The sequence below is a fragment of the Centropristis striata genome, chromosome 17 (assembly GCF_030273125.1).
Source record: "Centropristis striata isolate RG_2023a ecotype Rhode Island chromosome 17, C.striata_1.0, whole genome shotgun sequence".
NCBI classification, from domain to species: domain Eukaryota; kingdom Metazoa; phylum Chordata; class Actinopteri; order Perciformes; family Serranidae; genus Centropristis; species Centropristis striata.
The window spans coordinates 25,968,071-25,984,337 of NC_081533.1; positions in this window are offsets into that span (position 1 = coordinate 25,968,071).

Sequence of the window (16,267 nt, forward strand, 5' to 3'; positions counted from 1 at the left end):
ACAACTTCCAAATACTGTCCGAACAGAAAAGTGAACACTCCCACCATCTGCTTTGCACACCAGCATCTCAAAAAGTACAATGTCTTCACAAATATCAAAGACAGAATCCTATTCTTTGTGTGCTTTTTGAAATCCACCTGGGGAAGCAAGTCACTCTATCATAAGGAAAATGACAAGAGGCAATTAGAAGCAATCAGCCTTATGAAAAAAAAACAATGGGAACATTTTCTTGTCATGGAGCTACAGTGAGGTGTTTTTCATGTTCCCTACATTGTTATCACTGCGTTTTATTTTCCCTCTAGCTAGGAGAATAGGATCAAAATGAACCTGTGTGTCTGGCAGCTCCGAGTGCACAGATTGATTACGATCACAACCAGTTTCAGTGACTTACACCAGATGCTGCTGCCTTCAACAGCACAAAGGCAGCATTACTGAAATAGCATTTATTTATGGATTCCCATTCCCTTTTGATTCTGCTTTTAATTGGGATTTCTGCACAATGAAATGCATGTTTCCTCTGCACACAAACTCACACAGCCAATGAGAAATGAACAGTCATTTCCCATTGATTCCTGCTTTTCATTATGTTGCAGCGAGCATCGGGGGGTATTTCACAAATTGCTCTTTATCACCTGCATTCTTTCATGAAATGGAAATGATAACCGTGGGAGAAAACCCTTCCACTGGTCGTTGTCAGAGCCAGTCCAGCGTGTGTGCTGGGATACATTTGCTGACATACCGTAGGCTGGATGGGAGAACCACATTCATGGTCAGCTACTGATCTGAGCCTATTCATCTGAAAACTGTTTCCACACAGTACGTGGAGTGCTTGGCAGCCACCCTAAAGACTGATTAGTTTCAGAGAAAAATAATCAAAATGTTGTCAGCGTGGTCTGACATCACAGCTCGCACCTGCTCGCCTTTTAACTGGCTCCTCCGCGTGAGGAGTCATGATAGCGACGGCTGATAGAGGGGGTGTTTTAAAAATGAAACAGAAGAGAGCAAGAGAAAAGGTGTGAAAAATATTCTCTGCTCTGAGTGCCTTGATGCTTTTGCCAACATCTCGTGTCCACCTGTCGTTCTTTCTACCTGGACTCCTTCTCTTTCACCTACTCCCTTCTTTCTCATCTCACCCCACACTTACACCCACCCATCTACCGTGTCTCTCTCTTCCACATCTTTATGCTTCATCTCTACCTTTACACACACACACACACCATCCGTCGATTCGTACTCCAGAGGAAAGTATTTCGTCCAACAAAGAAGACGCCTCACTGTTCCATATGTCCTGTTTGCGCTTCACTGTGCCCCAACTTTTTCTTTTTTGTAATTGGATCATCTCTCTTGCAGCAAACCCACCTGCTGTTATTTGGGGAGATTTTACCACTTTATACTTATCATTCACATCTGTTTGAAACTATATATTTTGCTCTTCTGGAAAATTACAGTAATCATTCTGATCTTGAGCTATTTCCAGGGGTACTGTCACAAATTCTGGACCCCCTGAACAGAGCTGACAGCAAGGAGTATCTATTATTCTTGGTATATTCCAAGGCCCTTGTACAGGTCTAGCTTGTGCTCTATTGGACATTTTTTTTTAGCATATGAACATAATGGGACTTTTTCATGCAGAACACTTCGACATGTCACAGTGATAAAAGCACATGTGTAAATAATATAATTCACAATGGTTAGATTCAGTTTTAGCTGCTTTAATTTCAGGGTCCTGGTATCGTTCATGTGGCTCACTGGCTCTCTGTCACACTGTCCTGACTTACTGGGATGCTTGAGAAGATTCAAGCCATTATTAATAACACTTATGCTTTTTCTACTTTGAGTCTGAAGAAAAATGATTTGGGCTGACCTGCCCTCCATCCAGGATTTAGGATGCGTTTGTTAGCTACCTGGCTAACTTACCATGACATTAATCAAATAAAGCTACTATGGCTAACGTAGTTGTGAATTTAGCCCAGCGATTTTATTTGTGGTCAAAAAAATCACACTGGGGTGTCCTGGTGGCTCACACTGGTAGAGCGCTTGCCATGTAGGCTGAAGCCTTGCTGCGGCGGAGCCGGGTTCGAATCCGACCTGAGCTCCCTTTGCCGCATGTCTTCCCCTCTATCACCCCCTTTCACTCTGTCACTGTCAATAAAGCATAAAAATGCCTAAAAAATAATCTTTAAAAAAAAAAAAAAAAATCACACTGATTTTGATTTGATTGATTGACTACTGTGTTGCAAAATGGCAGCAATTACTGAACAAATAATGCCGCATGGCAGAAAAATAGTGTATTACTGAGTATAATTCTATGATGTATGATTAACAATTACTCTGTGATGTATCATGTGGTGTTTCCCGTGTTTCTTTGGTAGTTAGAGCATCTACAGATGTCAAAGGTTATATAATGCCATTGAAAGGCCACCAAACGACACAGGCCAATATCATGAATAAAATTACAGATTTCTCTAGGTTAGAACCAGGCTGCAACCTCCTTGACTGAGCAGTGAAGCAAACCCGGAGGTGTCTTAAGGCTGCAATCCTTCAAAATTCCAGCAGGGCTTGGTTGCAAAAGCACTCCGGTCCTATCTATCTCAATAAAAATTGAAAAGACTTCTCACTTGATCTATTACCTCAGAAAAAGTTCTTGTGGCAACATTATGGTCTCAACCGCTAGTTTCAAACGGTCTTCAGGACAGAAAAAAAATTGGTCCTATTTTGAAAAAAATAAATGATAAAGCAGGGTATGATTTGGGCCGTGGCTACCTTAACCAAAATAGCTGTGAACTTGTTTATCGCGCTTTACTATCTATAAACTATTTATTGTTTTTAAAGATTATTTTTAGGCATTTTTATGCTTTATTGAAAGTGACAGAGTGAAAGGGGGTGATAGAGGGGAAGACATGCGGCAAAGGGAGCTCAGGCCGGATTCGAACGCGGCTCCGCCGCAGCAAGGCCTCATAAACTATTTATAGTTTATTTGAATTTTTTGTTCATTAAAAATGTCTTGTTGAGCATTTTGGTTGTATTAACAGACACTCCAAGGAATCAATTTTTCTGGTAAGTAGCATACATTTTGTTATAGCGTTTATTTTTAGATACACACATCATTACACCTCCCCAGTCCAAATATGGTCTCTCCCGGTTTCAAAAAACAAAGATGGGGATGGACGCAAAGCAAGATACCGAGAGCCGTAAAGCGGAACTCTATGCTTCAAAGTCCCAGTCCACAAACCAATGGGTGAAAAATTAATTAATTAATCCATTATTGATATACAGTCTATGCTATGGTTAGAACATTGTTGGAAAGAATAAGATAAGTACACTACAAAATATATAACATAGTTCTAATTGTTTTTTTTTTTTTAAATTTGAATGCAAAAATGTTACATATTATAATTTTAGCTGGATGTTTTTGAATGCCTATACTTGGACTTCAGGTCAGTGTATATTCATGTAATTATTGAGAAGATTGCGAATAGAAAAAAGTATTAATCCAAAGTTCAAATGCACAGCGCTGTTATTCTTGTGGTGTTTCAACAATAAAAAAAATGAAGAGATATTGCTTATTATTTTGCAGTTGATAAGTATGTATGGAGGTACTTAGTGATTCTGACTATCATAACCTAGAAAAACATCTTCATATGCGCCACCTATAATTGCCGCTAGCAGGCTGACAGTTGTACTCTTTCCCAGGTGCCTCCCTCCACCCTTCTCTTAAATCACTCCACATACCCTCTTGGTTTCTAAGTGGCGTACATGATGAATACAGGTGATTAACCCATGTAATGACCTCTGCAGTGTGCTTAAAAGTCACAGAACTGCTGCCACAGTCTGAGAGTATCTATGTGGATCTGACAGCGTTTTACAGCTCCGGGAGTTAATATATATGAAGTGAGTTCATATTCTCCGTGTAAATACATAAATAAGTCAGGGCAGTTGTTCCTCAGAGTCAAATGAGTTACTAACATCTGCAGGTATGTCTCGAATGTATCATATTCTATATTTATATATAATATCTGGAGTCTTATGATGTCAATACATCAGCGACAGCATCACCACAACATTTTTTGAAGATGTGGATGATGAAGGGTTGATTACATGAAAGTGCAGCTAATGGAAGCGCAAGTGTAGGTGGGTGAATGTGTGGGGCGGTGTGGGTGAAACGGATATGCAGTTCGTCTTGATTTGTTATTTGCTTCTGTTCGTGTGTGTGGGTGGGCCTGTATGTTGATCTGTAATTTGCATGTTTGTTTGTGCGGATCCGCGTGAGCATGTGTCTTGTATGAATATGTGTGTGGTACCAATGTGTGCCCATGTATGAGGTACATAAAACCCGTGAAGGATTCTATTCCTTGTTGCTCTGTCCCCACCGGCTGTTTATGTTCTCTCTCTTTCTCATCTGCACCACACACACACACACACACACACACACACACACACACACACACACACACGCACACACACACACACACACACACACACACACACACACACACACTAACACACAGCATCCTCCCTGTCCACCCTTCCCTCTCCATCACAGAACTGCCAAAAAAATGGCTGTCTCTTAAATGGCCCACTCAGCATGGTGAGGTAACTCGCTTATCATCAAGGTCCGCTCTCTGCACAGATGCCGTACTTGTGCACAAAAACACCAGCTGAGGATGTGTGCAAGGCTCTGCACCCATGCTTTTTTTTGCATGCACCTACTTGCTGTGATGCTCATTCCTCATCCTCTTTTCTAGCTTCTTCCACAACCAGTGCACCCGTCCCTCCTCTCCCACCCTCCCTGTTTTGGCCTGTCTGCCCCATAGGGGAGATTTCACACAGAGTGAAATACAGCGTTGCCAACATATGTCTCTAGCAATCAATTTACGCCACAGGGCTATCTCTCTTGGCTCCCTCTGCTTAATACACTACCACAGAGGGCTGAATGCAGACCAGCTCTGTTCTCTTCATGTTTACAGGCAGAATTCATCTAAAAGGAAGAATTTGCTTTGCATCGAAGCGACTTTGTGCTTCATTTCTGAGCGTATTGACAAATGACAATAAGCAGCCAGCTTCGGTGTTTGTTATTTACACAGTGAGCGGAGTTACTGAAGCTTGTGTTTGATGTGCTGCCTTTCATTTACGACTGCAGTAATGTGGTAATCGCTGGTGCAGAGCAGGTAAGTAAAAGTTGTTTTTTTGATATGTGAGAATTTGCCAGCGAACATCACAAAAGAGCCATCTGAATTGCTTCTGGCGTCTTCCCTAAGTGTTTTGTTTTCAAGGTAAAAATGTTTCGTCGAAACCGTAATGATGATCAATCCAGTGAAATGTTTGTGCTCCCTGTAAACACTATGTCGCCCTGCAGCAAGCCGGTTATTCCTGTTTTTCGGCACCAGTGGAGTGGACAGTTCCCTGTGAGTTTTCCCCCTCTTTGATTTCTCCTCTTCTTTTTTCTACCAGCAAAATAAATGCCCACTTTCAGGCTGAGGGCAGCAATGCATTAAGAACCCAGAAGGAAGGAAGGGAGGAGAGAAGTGAGTGAGAGAGTGGGGAGATAATCTAACACAGGTGGCTGTTGTTTTTTATGCTGTTTTTTGAGAAGGAAATATGTCTCGCCTCTTATCTGAGCGCTGATGTGGGATCATTAATTTGCCCGCTTCTTCCTCTCCCCTGCTCCTGCTGAAGCTCGCCGTTTCACCCGATTGCCTGTGGTCGTTAAGACAAGGAGCAGAATGGAAGGAGGGGAGATGAGGCGCAGATTTATGAATGCATACATATAAAGAAAACATACAATCGGCTGCAGACAGACACCTACACGGACACAATAAAATGGATTCTTTTCATTCGCAGCGGCTTAATCGCAGCGACTGTGTAAAAACCTCAAAAGAATAGCTGGATGGACTGATGGACTGTCTTCATTATGTTTCAGTCCGCCTCTAAAAACCACTGGGAGGAGACGCGGAGGTAGGAGAGGTTTTAAATCACCATAATCCCTTCCCTGTGCCTTTTTCTCTGCTGCCTCTAAGTCGCCTCTTTTCTTGTATCTCTTCCTATTTGTCCATGTCAAACTACTCATGTGAAGAGAATAGGTGCTCTTCACTGTGAAATAACGCCAGGCTTTCTGTTCAAATAATAAAAAAGGACCCTGCTGCGGCCCTTGAGGGCTTCCAAGCGCCCAATCAGAATATTCCACTTAACCATGCATTTATTTATAAGTGCTGTGGCCCCCTGCTGGTACCTCCCCTGATTCAGATGGTGGTTCTGTTCTTAAATGGTCCTATCAATTAGCAGAGGGCCTAAGGATTGCTTAGGGCAGCAGAACTACACCTCAGTGATTCAACCTGTCATCTTTTATAGATGTTGGTGAGTCTAAGGCACATCTGCCCTCAGAGGGACCAGTGTGCCGAGTGGTCAGCCGTGGAATCCATTCTCCAGAAGTGGTCCAATAAAGTAAGGGAATAATGAGCAATGGAGTGTGAAAACGAGAGGCTTGGCTGAATAACAAGGTCAGTATTATTGCATGTGCTTCGTTTATATAGATGACGGGACTGAGAGTAAAGAAGTGTGCCTTTTCGGAACCCACAGAGTTTTTATCAGGACCAATTACACAAACTAACATTGATTCTGTGCAGCATTTAATGAGCCTCAGCGCGATTAAAACCTGAATTTTTCACTATAACCCTGCCATTAAAACATTCTAAATTAACCCGGCCTTTTCAGAGGCGTAACAGCTTTCTGTAAACTGTGGATTGTACATATTTCTGCTCTGTAATTACAGGTGGGGGTATCAAAAAGAAAACATGATTTTAAAAAAATGACAAGATCAGTTAAAGAAGGTGCATTCAAATTGTGCCTCTGATAATTATTGATTTTCCAAATAGGAACAAATAAAAAGCTCTAAATTCAGAACAATTATTCACAACATAGCGATAAATGAAACAGAAATGGGACAATAGCCGAGAACAGAACGCAACAATACAGCTTGGCAGTGAAAATGACATTTAAGAGGTCTGTTATAAAATGATGAATAGAATGAATAGAGTAAAACCAGTCGTGATTCAAAACTGAGGGGTTTATCAACAGGGCATTTATATTTATCTGGCCAGCCCACGGACCATTGTTCTCCACTCTCAGCTTGACATCACTGTAGAATTCATTGTTATGAAGGTCACTTGACGGAAAAGAAATGAAAAGGGTTTCATTGCAGAAAGTTCAGGGTGAGGACCTCCGCGTCATTCAGCTCCTGCTGCATTATGCTCCTGTGGATGACTTACACTATTCACTTGCTACAATGCAACGTGGGCTCTGCAGCTCCTGGTTGGACCACGTGAATGAGGAGAGCTGGAGCAGTTCCCTCAAGTTGGACGGCAGCCTCCTGGGAGGCAACACACATCCAGGAAGGTCAGGTCCAAGTGTGGATGAGACGGTGTCTACTTTCATTGTATCAAGAAAATATTTATGTTGTGTGCTGTGTGTACTGTACATAATAATTTAATACTGGCTGACCTGTATTATGCACTTAACCCTTTATCAGGCAAATAACTATATTTGGTAACTTCAGGTAATGGTTCGAGAAAAAAGTTGCAAAATTTACTAGATTAAAGTGGCAAATCCACAAGAAAAAAAGTTGCAGATTTAAGAGATTTAAAGTGGCAAATCTGCGCGTAAAAAGTCGGCGATTTACGAGAAAAAAGTGGGAAAAAAGCATATTTTTTCTCCCAGATTCACCACTTTAAACGTCCATTTTGCCTACATTTATAGTTCTAAGGGCTTAGAGTTCAATATCTTTATTTGGTAGAAATATTCCCCCCAAAAAACACCATGATTTCATGTACATTTCAACGAAAATGAGAATATTATGATCATTTCGAACAATATAGTGAATCCTTCTCCTTCCTGTCTATTCCGTGTTTATACACGTTCACCCATAAAGTTGGAATAATATTTATTTTCAGACACAATCCTCTGTTAATTGTGGTTTCATTTTCATTGTGATATGTTTTGAAGAGATTGATTAATAAAGTTTTGTGAAGATATACACTTTATCTGTCAATAATAAATCACATTGTCACAATCATTTCATGGAAAGAGGTAAAAAAAAATGTTTTATTCCAACTTTATGAGAAACTGTATATTTATATATACAATATACATGAAGAGTCAGTTATCCAACACAAATTTCAGTTATCCAACACATTACCATATACATATATAATAATATTATATATACTACAATATACAGAACTTTACAGTGGGATTTTTATATAAAGTGTATAGTTCACTGGTTTAACTTCAAATCAAGGGACAACCGCCAGGTCTGAAAAGTCAAGCCAATTTGTAAGTGCCTTTAACCTGCATGCTATCTAACTGCCAGCAGGGGGCGACTCCACTGGTTGCAAAAGGAAGTCAACTGTACAAAAGTCTATACGAAAATGACCCTACTGCTAATTTGATTTATTACCTTGGCTACCTTGTGATTGACAGGTTATTACCATGGTGTTGGTGTCGTTTGTATTTTGGTCACCTTAAAATGTATTTTTCGGATATTCTAAATTAATATTTTATGATATTTTAGTTTTTTTTAATCTACCATAGCAGTAATTGCAATCTTTTGGGCATTGTCAGTGATTTGAAACTCCAGTCCACCACACAAGCTTGTAGGACATTAATGAGGTAGCATCTTCAAACCTCCAACTGTAGGATGAAGAGTAATTAGTGTGTGTGTGTGTGTGTGTGTGTGTGTGTGTGTGTGTGTATTCAAGCATGGCAGAGAACCTTCACGTTTAAAGTTGTGCATGGACATGGGATTCAACTGCGTCTTTCTGCTTTCAATTAAGCTGATAATGAGCTGACATTAAGGTCAAGCATGGACAGCGGTGCCGGAGAGCAATGAACATTAATGAAAAGAAACTTCTCAGAGTGGCCAGTGAATATTATATAACACAATTAACACAGTTATCCATATCTTATACCTCAATAACATGACTCAGCAGCGTGAAGCCTCTTTATGTATCCAAACAGCAAAACAGGTTGTTTGCCAATGACTCCCAAAATGATACATTAATGTTCTGTTTAATGTTGTGAAGCTGTTGCACAGTCATAGTTAAGACCATAACTGTTTCACTGCTGAATTTCTTGGTCACGCGGTCAAAGTTGTGACACAGGCTGAATTCACAAAACATGGTATCTTACCACTCCTAAGACGACTCCTAAATAGCAGGAAAAGTTCCTCACTAAGAGTTTGCTGTTAGCTGCTGAGACCAGCTATTACTAAGGAATTGGAAGAACTCTTAAACTTTGATTACAAAGTGCTTTACAATAAGTAAAAAGTGTCCACATTCCAGCCAGTACAGTGATAGATAATCCTTTATTTAACTTCAACAATTACAGGAAACCACCAAGTCTTGGTTCAGCTTCTTAGAAAGACTGAGTAAAGAGATCCTCAATGAGAAAATGCATTTTCTGGCAATGCAATTTTGAACTAGAATGGCACTCAGAGAGCACAGACCTCCACCAAGACCAATTGTGCATTCAAATGCTCCTTGGGCGGTCCCATTTCTCAGTTGGGAAGTCGTTCTCCTGACTTTGGTGTGTTCTTAATGTGGAAACAACTGTGATGCTACAAAGAAGATGTGTTGTATTCTGTTGCTCACAGCATAATGGCTGTTTCTGGTATTTGTGTGGCAATGAAGATCAAAGGAAAAACATCAAGTGAGTCATCAAATAAGATCGGGACACCACATGAATGCAACACAAATGCCCCATTGTGCAATGTCAATAAAAGAGTTGTCGTATTCGGATCCACTCTAAAATGTATCTTTTTTTTTCCCTTGACCCTTTCTCCAAGTTTCATGAAAATCAGGTCAGGTTTCATAATTCTGCTACAGACAAATAAAGAAGGCCTCTGACACAGAACAGGTTAACAAAAGTCAAAAGGTTCCAGTTTCAATAGAAACAGCAGTTAATTCTGCTTTCAGACTGCCCTAAACTAACTGCTACCTCCATGTAGCTTGAGTTAAAATAAAATCTGTTTCAGCCATCAAAATTATGATCCAATAAAAAATGAAGAGATGGCGGCATATGTTGCCCGTAGAAAGATATGTCTTGTCTAAATCAAAACCCCTATCTTTCACTCTGGGCTAAATGCCTAGGATGAAGAATCAGGGGCCTTTTCCTGCGGTACCACAACACATCTCTCCCCCACAGCCACTCATACACATACCATACACTATATATAAACTATATCTACCGTAACTGTCATGCATTATTTTAGCATGGGGGTAAAGAGGAGCCTGTGGAGGAGTAGTTGGCAGTGGTGCCAGCCACCCCAGCACTCTGACAAGATTACCTCTTCACCCAATTCAATTAGAAGCCCACTTTAGTCACCGCTCACCCCTTCAGGATCTCCATAATCATAACAGATGGCTCTGTATGAGACACCCACCATCTTTCACCTCCAAGAGGCCCGGAGAGGTGCGGAGCTGAAGCACTCATCATGGCACAGCAGTGGATCAAACTCAGTCTTTTCCACTGTATGTCAGAGTTAAACTCCTGTTTTCGCTGATCATGTGTTTGCTGCCCAGGGATGCTGTTTTAATATGAGTGGAGCATCACAAAGTGGAGAAAAGTGCTGGAACAGAATAACTGCATTGGGTAAAATGTGGCACATCTATCTCTATGAATCAGAATCAGACATATAAGCTACATCACTGAGATCGGAACTTCTTTGTGGTGTCTAAACTGATTGGCTCTCCATATTCTACTGTAAGGACTCTTGGGCTGTTGAAATATTCACTCCTTCACTATTTGCGAAGGAACAGAAGATGAGAACAGACGACTTTCAATCATTTAGGTCCACTGAGTCTTGTTAAATCAGACTTTTTACTTGTGTGGTCTGAGGTAGAGCAAATGAGAAGTCATTTTTTTCCCAGCATTTCAGAATTCTTTGCAACAGCTTTGATACATGCTGGTTGCAAGTTATAGGCTGCGTTAATGACATATGCTTTTGCATTCTGCATGAAATAAAGCCAGCCAATATTCTGCAAAAATAATGACATTCCCAACCATCTCAGCTGCACCTTCTGGTTTATGCAAATAAGCATTTGTTAGCATCCTAGCATGCTAATCTTAGATGGGGGAACATGGTAAGCATGCTGTTGTTAACATTTAGCTCAAAGCACCACTGCACAGCTTTAGAGAGCTGCTAGCATAGCAGTAGAAACAATTCTCATTTTTCACGTAAATTTCTCACTTCAGGTTTTCTTGTGTTGACCGTGAGGATGCATTTGCCTTTCAAAATAAAGTGCATTGCAAGGCTATTTACAATAGAATAAAAACAATACAAATAACGGCTTTAAAACCTTAAGAAAAGAAAATCTTGAAGAGAATAAAAACTGCATGAATAAATAAATGAAAACAGGCTGAAATATTAAAACAACACACACACACACACACACACACACACAGAGCCCACCAACAAACCAAGCAACAAAGGACTTCATAATTAATCGTGATAAGATAATAGGAACAGCATCTTAAATGTAAATCTCATCAATTTCCAGCGAGGAAGCACCAGAGGCAGCAATCAGTACCAAGAGGTAAATCAAAATCATCTGATTAAATTAAACAATAAAATAAATAAAACCATAAAACAAGTATATGAGATGCAAAAGAAATATAAAATAGTCACAATGTTGTTTGAAAAAGGAATGGTTAGGTTTAAGCACAAAAACACTTAATTAAGTTAATATTTGAGAAAGATCACTTTTTTGGACTGATGGGTCTGTCGGACCGAAAAACAATGGCATGCCGCTCCATTTTGCTCTTGTAGAAACTGATAATTTAATAATCCCGATAATGTAATAAAAATCTGCACTTGTGTCCATTGAAAATGTAATAAAACCTGATCATGTAATAACTTCCCAATAATGTAATAAAGTGCATTTCCCAATAATGTAATACACTTTTTACCAATAATGTAATAAAGTATAACACCAAGCACCTTCAGATTTCAAGAAGCTGTTGAATGCATTCGTGTGTCATGGATACCTCGTCAGTGAAAAACAGATGAACGGGTCAAAAGTGAATCTGTGAACCTGTTGGTGGCGCTAGAGCTCTTGAGCTAGAGTTGCCTACACAGTATCACCGCTTGAACCTAAGTAATGGGTAGTCTGCTGTTAAATTATTACAATATTGGGTAATTATTACATTATCAGGACTTGCGAAATGAAGGCTAACCTGATAATGTAATAACCTCCCATTAATTTATTACATTATCAGGTTTTATTACATTTTCAATGTACTCAAGTGCAGATTTTTATTACAGTATCAGGAATTTATTACATTATCAGGTTCTACAGCTCTGAAAGATGTCCAAGGCGACTTGTTTTATTTCAGGTTTGCAACCTCTACCTTCTACTCTGTTTACTGACAGATTACAGCCATGTGGAGCCTATAGCGCCAACTTCTGGTTAAACTTTGCTGTAGCTTAGTTTATTCACTGCAAACCAATTGAAGGAAACAGGCCATGGTTGTTATCTTTTTTTGCTGTATTTCAAAAGTTTGCATTACATTTGCTTAACAATTGAATAGAAACCTGACAATTGTTTGCTGGCTGTTAGCACCAACAAGATCTCCAACCTAAACGACAGAATAGACACGTCATTATACATACACTTAGAGCTCACGGTTGTAAAAAACCCACTGACCTAGGTTTAGGGCAAAAAACTTCCTGGTAAGGCGTTACAAAAGACAGTTAAAAAAGTAAATAAGTGTACATAAATCCCGAAAGTGAAGTAGTAACGGGAGTGACGTGATTCACAAATTGTGAGCCATGGAAGTTACGTAAATAACGGAAGTTAAGTAAAAAAAAACGAAAAAAACAAAAACAGTTTTAACATTAAATAAAGTACGTGAATGCCAGAAGTGAAGTGAGGCGAGGGTGACATGAGACACAACTCGGAAAGCTTGAGCCACGTAAGTAACATAAAAAACATAAATTGCGTAAAAAGTAATTTACTTTTGTTTTAACATGGAACACAAACCCCATTTTCCTGTGTGAACGTCTGCGGTTTGCCAGGTTGAGAAACTGTATAAGGATAGGAACGTGGCAGGTGATTGAATGAACCATCCATGTATCAGTGCAATCACAGGTTGATTGGAACCAATCAGATCAGACCACTGGAGCCAGTTCATAACTCAAAATCTGCCAAAGCCTGTCCAGAAGATCAAAAGCATCTTTTCCATAGAGAAAACCCTTCAGGGGAGAGTTTTTTGCCACCAAAAGAAGAGAAAAGAATGGCAGTTGTGATATACCTGATAAGTAAAAAAAAAAAAAAAAAAGAAATCACAAACCGTGAGCCACATAAGTTCCGTAAAAAGTAATTTACTTTTGTTTTCACACGGACATGAACCCCGTTCTTCTGGGTAAAAGTCCGTCATATGTTCGACCCATCCTGCCCTGAGTGTGATATCCACTATTTAAACTCCGGACAGTCTAAAACAGGGGTGTCAAACTCAAATACATAATGGGCCAAAATGTAAAACTTGATTAAAATCGCGGGCCAACATTGAACAAATTAACCTTTTAATATATACCAAACATGTTTTGCTTTAACATTAAATATGGAACCAGCAACGCTTATAAACATACAATATATAACTAACTAGTGCAGACATGCAAAATCAAATTTCAAATAAAAAACACATCAATGTCATTAATTTATTAAATAAAAATTAAATAAAAATTGTATGCCTCTTTTCTATTTGCATCCTTCTGATTTAAATATCAAAATAAACTTTTTCAACAGGTTAATAAATTCTGCCTTTCTTTTCGCCATTTTTGGGAAGGGGTAGCTCGGAGACAGCTCTAGCTTGAGGTTGCTATGACGACTGTCACAGAGGAGCGTTTCTGGGTCCTGTCCTGGTTGACGCGTCAAAACAACAGCAGGGCATTGTGGGATTTGTAGTATTAGCGGTAAATGCGCCGTATAATACCGGCGGGTCAGCTTTTATAGTACAATAATAATATAATAATTTGGTATTGCCTCGCGGGCCAAATAAAATTACACTGCGGGCCAAATTTGGCCCGCGGGCCAGAGTTTGACACCCCTGGTCTAAAACGTACACGAGTTGTTTTTTGCTGTATGTATAAACGCCTTATATTGACGTTTTTGGCGTTGTATGAGGATTTGCAGTCTCAAATCCTCATACAAGTTTCTCCTGTTTGTTTTATTCTTACGTTTGATTTAGCTTTCCATCATTGTTGGTTATATATATCATCATATTCCCATGAGCAGGGGATTTGTGAGGTTTAGCAGTACAGTCCAGTAAGTATATCCAGGAACCTGAGAGTGTGTAACACAGTGATGGTTCTGTGTCGCGGGACCACAGCAAAGTGTCCTGCCTGGACACCAAACTCCACTTGAGCTGCCTCCAGAACTGCTTTCCTTCTCACTCCATTTTTCATGTAAACTATAAAATCTTCCCTGTGTGTGGCTCATGCAGAATAAATGAGGCCCCAGTTGTGTCATTCCATGATACATTTTTAAAATACCCAACACATCGGTCCCTTTGTGGCGCCTCAGGCTAAGGCACATACCATGTCCCTGTGTCATTATGAGTTTGGGTCCAGCTCCAGACCCCTGTCTAACACCATCCCCGACTTCTTTCTCTCCTTATTTTACTCTGCACAACATGACTTGAAAACCAAAGAACTTTATCAAAAAAAATAAAGCTCTGCTGATTGGCTGTGTACCATATGAACACAACATTGTGACTTTTTGCATGTGATGGGAATCAAGTTTCTCCTGCTGAGAGGGAAGTTGGCACCAAAGCGCCTCTTGGTGCACACAAAACAGTGGATCAAAGGCATGAATGAATCTTTTTTGTTTTGGTAAGATGAGGACGTTCAAAAGAAAAGAAAGCAAGCATCCGAACAACAGGCGGTGAAGTGATATCGCTCAAGCCTCTTTTGTTTTATAGAAGCACTTTTCTTCCTTTTTTTCTTTCACATAGTTGATGTGCTATTGTGCTCAAGTCTGTACTGTTAAATTACATTCCAAAATAAGACAGGAACCACAAATGTTTCTTTTACAACGTATTCAAGACCTGAAATGAACTGCAAGAGAGTCATCCTCGTTCCTTCTGCAGTTCATATGTGTGTGTGTGTGTGTGTGTGTGTGTGTGTGTGATCAAAGCATCTCTATCCCACCATGTGCTGATCCAGCCCAGGCCAGATAGAGCTACTTAGTCCCCATAATGTCCTGGGGTCCCCTCTCATCGCTGCCTTTGAATCCTGTCACAGATAACAGTGCAGATTATATGCCTCTCCTGAGTCACTTTCAAGTTGACTGTACTCCAAAATCGCAAATCTCTCAATCTGACTGCATACACATCTGCAGCAGAGAGCAGCACTATCCAGGCCTCCATCTGACTTTGTTGTTTCTATCGGTGAACAACTGGAGGGAGTTTTTTTTTTTTGTGCACAACGCTGTTAAGGTGGAGAAACATCATGCATGATGCATGGTGGGGTGGGAATGTCTGGTCAGGCTAAGGTGAATAAAAATCTTCTGAATTCATCGTTCCATCATTCAATTTTTGTAGAATCATCTAAAGCTGCGTCATGAAGTGAAAGTCAAACATGTACATGTACTATAGGGATGTGGGGCCTTAGCTGCAAACACACTACACAACAGCAATCATGGAGGTGGTGATGTGAGTTTTGATTGATTGTCTTTATTTCGAACATGCAAGCAATTAAAAAAAAAAAACAAGTTTAAATATTAATAGATTAATAAATAAAAAACAAAACAAAGCAAAAAAAAATTGAGAAAACAGACACTTCCTGCAAGCTCGAAAGGGAGTAGGAAGAAGCAAAAAAACGTATCGAGTCCTACCCCTTAACAGGTCTCTATATCTATATATATATATATATATATATATGAATAATCAATATAGTCACATACAAATAATATAAACAATTATATATATATATAGATATAGCTGTCCCCTTAGCTTATACCCTCCCTCCCGTTCAGAAAACATTGCCTGTATGTTTTTTGGTAGCAAATTATTTCTGGCTTTGAAGATTGTTTGGGCAGTTTTGAATTCAACCAGATCAGGAAATTTGAGAGTTTTGGACTGTATGAATAGTTGATTAGTATGTTCATGATAAGTTACATTATGGATTATTCTAATGGCTCGCTTCTGAAGAATACACAACGGTTGTAAAGAGCATTTGTATGTGTTTCCCCAGATTTCTGAACAGTAATGCAAA